Source organism: Brachyistius frenatus, unplaced genomic scaffold (assembly GCF_029030835.1).
Source record: "Brachyistius frenatus isolate BFR_SWC_R1_liver_20210118 unplaced genomic scaffold, ASM2903083v1 Contig_77, whole genome shotgun sequence".
Classification (NCBI taxonomy): Eukaryota; Metazoa; Chordata; class Actinopteri; family Embiotocidae; genus Brachyistius; species Brachyistius frenatus.
Window position 1 is genome coordinate 1,872,504 of NW_027210676.1, and position 7,771 is coordinate 1,880,274.

Here is a 7,771-nt window from a genome sequence, read left to right on the forward strand (position 1 = left end):
AGTTGCACACAGTGTAGCATCCCTGGCTCATATAGTCTGCACATGGGGGTAAGCGGTCGCATCAGATCTCGTCTTCAACTATAAATGTTCCTCCAAGCTTTTTCATCGGGTCACATCCGAGCAACATCTTGAGGCTTATCCTCAAGAAAACTTGAAGTTTTACTTCAAGAAATCCAGCAAACTGGAGGTGAAAGAGCTACTAGTATCTGATGAGTCCTGCCATCGACAAGTTGACCTCTCTTTACAGGGTACAGTGTTAAACCACTTGTGCATCAGGTATGACTTACTAATAGCACATACTGTACGTGATGAGAATCACTTGCTGTGATGAGTGCTTTTAGGAGATTCACACCAGAAAATAGACTGCTCGGCCACCAGCCCAGCACAGAAGACAAACAAGCCTTTGTGTTTAATTGTCCTTGTAAAACAGGTTGCATATTAGATGGAAAGACAATGAATGCCTGATCAAGTGGGGGCAGACAATTCAAAGTAAATGGTTGAATCCAGAACAAAGTGCTTGTGTGTCTCGCTCTCCGTGAGATATCAGAATGCACACAGAGGTATTCTATTGTTCATACATTAGCTAATGCCATTATCTTGTCTGCGAAGTCAAAAGGGCTAATCTCATGTTATAGGATTTGCAGCCACCTAGACTGATCTCATTGGGTAAACGTTTGGCACAGTGACAAAAGAACTGGATGAACATCCAAGTTCTGTAAGTAGTATCGATATACCAGCAGCAACCTGACCCTGTGACTGGTCGGACTGGAACAGATACAGATGTAACCATTCTTACATTTCACTTTACCATCGAGTTTGACCTGTAAAATCAAATTGAACACAAGTGTTTTTGTTGATGTTCTCCTGGGCTTTGCAGCAAGTCCAATGAGACTCTTTTGAGTTTCTTGATAGAAACATAAAAAAAAATAATTGAAAACTCATATTTACTGTTATCCAGAGGTTAAACTTAGATTTTAGAGGGAGCACTTGTAGAAGGGGAAAATGTCTTCCCTCAGAATGACTGCCAAACTGGTCCAGACAGTGGAGTCGTAAATGATCAGCTGCTAGATGGATTGTACAGATTGGAAGCCAGATGAACTGCTCTCCAATCCTTCAGCACAGCGTTAAACTTGAGTTTGGCAAGGTGTTATCATTGCTTGAGTTCATATTGATGACTTCTGTCTCAGCCTGATGTCATTTACAGCAGTGACCATGATCAATACATCCATTCTAAAGGCTGTGATATGATCGTGTTGATTTAGTGCAGCCAAGTCAAGTACATTTTATTTGCATAGTCCAATACCACATCACAAATTTTCCTTGTCGGGGCTCACAGGCTTTCCGATGTGTACCAACCCAGTCTCACATCAGAATGTGTGATAGCTGCAGGGGTTCACAGTGCAAAATGTATTTGTTGCACAATAATGGCTCAAAAATTGTGAGATGGCTACTTTTGAGACTGGGTTGTCAAAGAAATATGTCAGGTGTAGAAAGTGGAAGAGTCTGCACAAGGAGGAGGTTAAGGTAGTTGGTTGGATGGTTCAAAACACAAGACTTTCACCAAAGAGGCCGCTGTTTAAGTCTGTGTGAAAGCAGAAATCAACGTGGATTTATTTTAAGTAACCAAAGTAAGTAAACGTAACATTCAACTTAACGTATAAAACATAACTTAACTTACATAAGTAAGTTTAGCCAGCTAGACTGGCTTCCTACAGAAATATGCTGACTAGCTCGTCTTGTTTTTTTTACACAAATGTAAACACAAATACAAACAAAACTGTGTTTTGTTAACTTTACATGCGACAATAAGTTCTTGACAAACAGTGAATCCACTTCTACACAGAGCAACACAAGTTCTTACCATATGACTGTGAAGATTATTTATCTATTAGGTCGTGGTCTAGCTAAGTGTTAACCGAAGGCAACAACTTGCTTTAGGTTCTTGAAGACGTTTCGCCCCTAACCCGAAAGGCTCCTTCAAGTTCGAACAGCTCTCAAGGTGTGAATGACCCCACAAAAGGTCAAAAGCCTGGGACTCTCAACTTTGACTCCACAACAGGTTTAGAGTCTGAGACTCCCAACTTGGAAGTTATGAACCCTTTTGGATGAGAGGTGAGACATCTTCAAAAACGTCTAGCAAGTCCAGTTGCCTTCAGATAACACTTAGATAGAGCTATAGCAACGGTTGCAGTCTCACTGTGACAAAGGCACATTATCTCTATATTGAGTTAAAGTGGTGCAGTAGTTTTCTTTCACGAGCACTGACCTTAATTTTAGTATGAACTGTTTCTGCTGAGAACCAGATGGGAAGATGAGAAAACCCCAAAAATGCCTTTGGCTGCTTTGCTGTAATGAGATAATACCCCAGTATTTGTTTAAACCTACAGTTCCACATACATGCTAACCAAAGCAAAACAGAAAAGAAAACCTTGCAGTGAATGTGATAATTTCCTGTAGGACACATTTAGCTGTGTTAACATTTTAAACTGAACGTGTCATTAAATCAGTTGCCCACTGTTTTGTTTTAATCATAGTCAGATGTAAAGAACGCTACCAGACACAAAGACAACACCAAAACCTAGGAGCTTAAGTATGGAGCATGTGTGACACTCCATTTGTAACATTTCCTATTCTTCCACTTTTCATCTTCCAATACTGTGGGAAAGGAAGGTCACAATGGTTGAGAATACTTCCTTAAACCAGCCTTAAGATGTGTATCTTTCTTGGCAATCCTTAGATGGGCGCAGCTATTATCTTGATCCTTCCCCAGAGCTTCTTTTGAATTCATTAGTCCCATAATGCCCATTTGCCATATTTGTTAACATGCTGGGTCACCTGTCTCACAGCTGTCCATGTTGACTAGATCTGCCTTTTCATCGTTGAGAGCTACCTGCCATAATGACCCCGTAATAAAGTGTCATTATCTTCCACCCAGTGTAGTGTAGCATGCACAAAGCCACTGGAGGAATCCAGGCCCTGTCTAATTCATTTCTGCCAGGTATAAATGTCAGCGTCCTTTTGTGAGGATTACAGACATTCCCACATTAGGGCTGGACTGATTGTTCTATATGGAACGGTGGGAGTGGAATAGAGCGTTTGATTTCAGATAATGTAGTACGAGACAAATGCCGCTGGACCGGATGGGCTTTTTGTCTGAACCTGGCTGCAGACCTGAACCTGAGACTGTGACTGTGTCGGGGAGATATTGAAGAGATGAGAATGACAGTGGTGTAGCTTACACAGTCTGTTATTACAATTTGTCAGTTTTTATGATGTCAGTGACGGCTGGAATTTATCTCTTCAACCTTTTATAGTCCACCTCATTGTGACATCCAAAGCCGTCCAAGATCCCAATTTGTCACTTTATGTATCATTCATTGTTGGTTCTGTTAAAAGGCGTAACTATATTTATACAGTGTAATCACAAATTCAAACTCAGGCCTTTAATCACGTGCAGTTTTTGAGTGCACAGTTGAATGTGACGGGGACCTTTTTATTCAGCGTAGAGTAGTGAAAAAACATAATTTCACACTTTCGATTGACATTTTCGAATGGTCTTTATTGCGGTGATTTGGTCAAATTTGTCCTTTTAAGCATCAGCAACAGTTTAAAAAAAAAACTTGTCAATCAGCTTTCCACTTGCCAATGACGTCATGAGTTACACAAAACTTCACAAATCCTTGGAGTGTACAGTATATAGTTTGTATAGATCATTGCTTTGTAGAACATGCTTAATATCTTGTTCAGTAATTGGTATATTGATTACTAATGTCATCGTGATTTAGTAGAGAAGCAGTCATGTGGCAGCTTCAACAATTCAAGGGCCCCTTTGTCCATTCATCAGCACCCCTGATTGGGCCCATGTCATGGTTAGCTGCAGGCCCACCAGATAAAGATCAGTGGATGATTGGGCACACACATTCTTAACATGGCTGACCCGTGACATCTCAGGGGCAGGCAGGGAGCCTGTCATTATGTGTACAATGCAGCGCTTTCTTCCCTCTTATCTTTGCTGATGACATTGAGAGTTTTTGCATTAACTCATTAATGAAAAGACTCATCATTAAAGGCATCGTGGGGCACGGTGCGGCCGTGGTGACACTGCACTGCCAGTGTGGGCAGGAATGTGTCCGAGGCTCTACGGGAGCATGCTGACAGCATGAGAGCTTCTCGGTGCTTTGTTGAAGTTATCATGTCAGCTATAGATTCCCTTGTTGTCTTGTGGATTTTAAATGGTGTATGTAACGTGATATATTACAGCTCAGTACCCCTCTCCGATAAGGCACCTTTTATAAAGTGTTTTGTAAATACAACTTATAGCTTTATTATTGTCGCTAAATAAATCATGTTTTAAATAAGACAGTGAGAACCATGTTGGGTTGCCAGGTTGTGAAAATGTTTGCGGAGCATCTGGAAAAAAAAAAAAATCCTTTTCTGAAAAACTTTTAACAAATTACAACCGTAGCCCCGATCAATATATGAATGTAAGAAACTCATGGCCCTTCTAATGACTTAGTATCTGAGTTTTATAGTTTATGAGCAGGTGAGAGACCTATGAGTAATGTTACCATCCTTTGTAACAGCATTATTATATTTACAACGGAGTAAACATCAGCCAACAGGAGTTTTCAAAACCTGGCAACACCAAACTTCTTATTAAGTGCTTACAACTGATCTATAAAGCATTTAAGTGGTGCCAGGATTAAAGTTATTTCCCCAAAACTAATAATTTGGCTTCTTTGCATCATTTTGACTCACACTAGTGAAATGTATTAGGCCCTGTCATCCTTATGTGCCGGTATTAGAAGTCTTGATGACGCTATTTTAGATAATGTGTCATGATACCACGTGTGCAGAGTGTTCACCGCACCTTCGTGTGTGTGCGTGCGTGTGTGTGTGTGTGTGTGTGTGCTCAAACTGGTGCGTGGTGGAGGGGAGTGCTTATGTGCAGCTCATGTGTTAATGCCGTCGTTTCCACAGATCAGTCACAGCAGCCTTTTCTCTGTTGTTTATGGTTATGTCACCACAATTACAAGAGAGAAGGGGGGCAGAAATAAAGTGTCTGTGAAAGATTGATAGCTTTGGTCTTTAGTTCAATTGTAAATTAGAATAGCAAAGTCCCTCTGGGATACAAGAGCTCTATTTATGATTAAGAAAGAGCCTCCGTAATAGAGTGGTGGTAGAAAAGTTTGCTCCCTCTCACAAACAGGCAATTAGCTTGATGAAATGGGCCATACTTTTTTTCACAGCCTGGTTATGTGAACCCATATTATTATGAGCATGTCTTATAGTTTATGGTATTATTTTCACCTTGAGCTGCAAACAATATGGTGTTTAAATAAACTGTGGCATTTTTCTTGTACGCCACCGTTTTATCACTGTAGCTGAATTTGGGCAGAGTGAGTTCAGAAGTAAACAGAGGTGTTTATATCATGTGATGAAGGTGGCAAATATCACACCCTCGCCAGTTTTTAGACTGGCTGAGAATCATCAAAGGGAGCGTAAATAAAATGGGTCACATCATTGCTTCATTATAACCGGCTGCAGTTCATGGTTTTATTTGTACTGTATACTGTGAATCTACAAATATACTTGTTCACGAATGCTTTTCTTAGGGAAGCGTAATATACCGACATATGCGCACACCTTAGTTCAACCGCTACGATTCAGACAAATATTTGAACATTGATAATGAGTCCTCATAAGTGTTACAGACCTGCAATTTGAACCAGGGTACACACTTTCTTCTTGCCTCAAGAGTTTTCCTTTCTAGGATCTAATCCGTGCATTGTGGGCTCATTGCCATGCCAGTTATTCAACCTGACTGTACAGATTTACCCTACTGTATGTTTCCTGGGAGAGATCAGTCACACCCTTTTTAACAGGCTAAGCTTTACTAATGTTTCATTCATACAGGAAAATCTGGATCAAAAAAGGCGCCAGGAGTTAGTATTAGTTAACACTCGAGAGCGTGTCCGTCTGAAAAGCTATAAATCCTCCACTGAAATAAGCTGCGTAAAAGATTATTACCAAAACCATTATGGTTAATGGCATTATGGCTGGAGAGCCTGCAGAGAAGCCTGCAGATTGTTGAAGCAATAGAATATCATTGGTTGTAGTGAGTGAACAAGTAAATATGCGAGCCGGTATGTGCCAAAGGGCACAGAGCACAATTTATGTGACGATTGGAGATTCACCGGTCATTGAAAAATAAATAAACAAACAACTCTCCTAAATGAACATGTCCTAGCACACCTTGTCAAAATGTGAATCAAGATTAATTATTATGTTAATTGAAAAGTTTAATTGAAAAAAAAACTGCAGTTATTATATTTACTAAAGTCAACATTGGAAACTGTTGCTGCAGAGCACATTGCAAAGCACTCATCTACAGTATCAACCTGAATTACATAAAAATAGACAAACTAGTAGGGTTGCATGGTATTTTCACGGACTTTATTAATATACAATACGCTATTGCCTCATGAAATTGCAGAAGCAGGAACCTTTAGATAATGTGAAAAATAGGAGTAAAAGATGCATTTTAAGATGAGAGGACTGAATTGTGGATTAAAAACAAGGCTGTCATGCATTACTATAATGATTTCCCTACTGCTCACTATGTAGCTACCACCTCAGTACTAGTACAGCGCTGCCCAAAGCTTTTCTTTACTCTATTAGTAATTCAATGGGCACCAACTGAACGTTTGTCTTGTTGGCTGTAAGACACATTTCTGTTGTTTTTTTTTCCGTCCTCATACTTCTCCTCTGCAAGACAGATAAGCTTCTCAACTTCAGTCAACACGAGGCATGTTTGGCCACCCTTTCTTTTCCTGATGGTTTTGCCTGAGGGCACATACTCCTGGACCAGCTGTTGTCATGGAAATTACACCCGTTTCTAACTTTTTATTTTTTGTAGTGCAGAGACAGTGGTGGTCATCCAGTAGCTCTCGTCAAATTGTTGGTGTTTACACGTAGCTAATAAGTTTATTTCTGTCCTCTGTTTGCTTTAATGCCCTCCAGTATCTGTGTGCCAGACGTTATGGCAGCCACCATTGTTGTTTAGAGCTCAGTTGCGGCTGTCGCTTGATCCACAAACAGATGTAACTCTGACTGTGACTCACCAAAGCTGATTAAGTCACAAGTGTTTTCTGTGGGTTCACCCCATTTGTAATTATTTTAGTTGTCGGTCTTTGCTGTCTTTTTCAATTTTGTACTCACCTATTTAATTATTTTCTATACCTGTTGAACATTAAACTCTATGTCATCTCGTTATATAATATATTTCATGGTGTAAAATACACAAAAGTCTTAATGCTATGCCACTGTGTTGGGTGATAGTTTACAGCTACTGGATCTCTGCAACAAAATGCATTGCAATTGTGATAGAAATGGTTGAGTGAGCTGCCTGCATAAAGTACAGAGATGCTCTTATGCTGTGTGAATGATAAGTAAATAAATAAAAAAAAATGCAGGATAGTTTTAGCCTAAGGATATGAAATAATCAATTTGTCACAGTAGCAGTTATCTAAATTGTTTCTCATAAATACAAGTTAGACCCTGCTGCTGTAACAACACTGTCTGTGGTGCCGCTTCATTTGAGGGTCGGATATTTTGGTACATACCTTGTAAAGGCCATCTTGGTAAACATTCAGTTTTGAAATATATTGCACAATCTTTAACTGACTAAACTGTTCTTAATAACAGCCGTCTCCGGATGTGACAGAGGGAGGGAGCTGTCAACTATCAGCATCAGGTGTTTTTGTTTTCT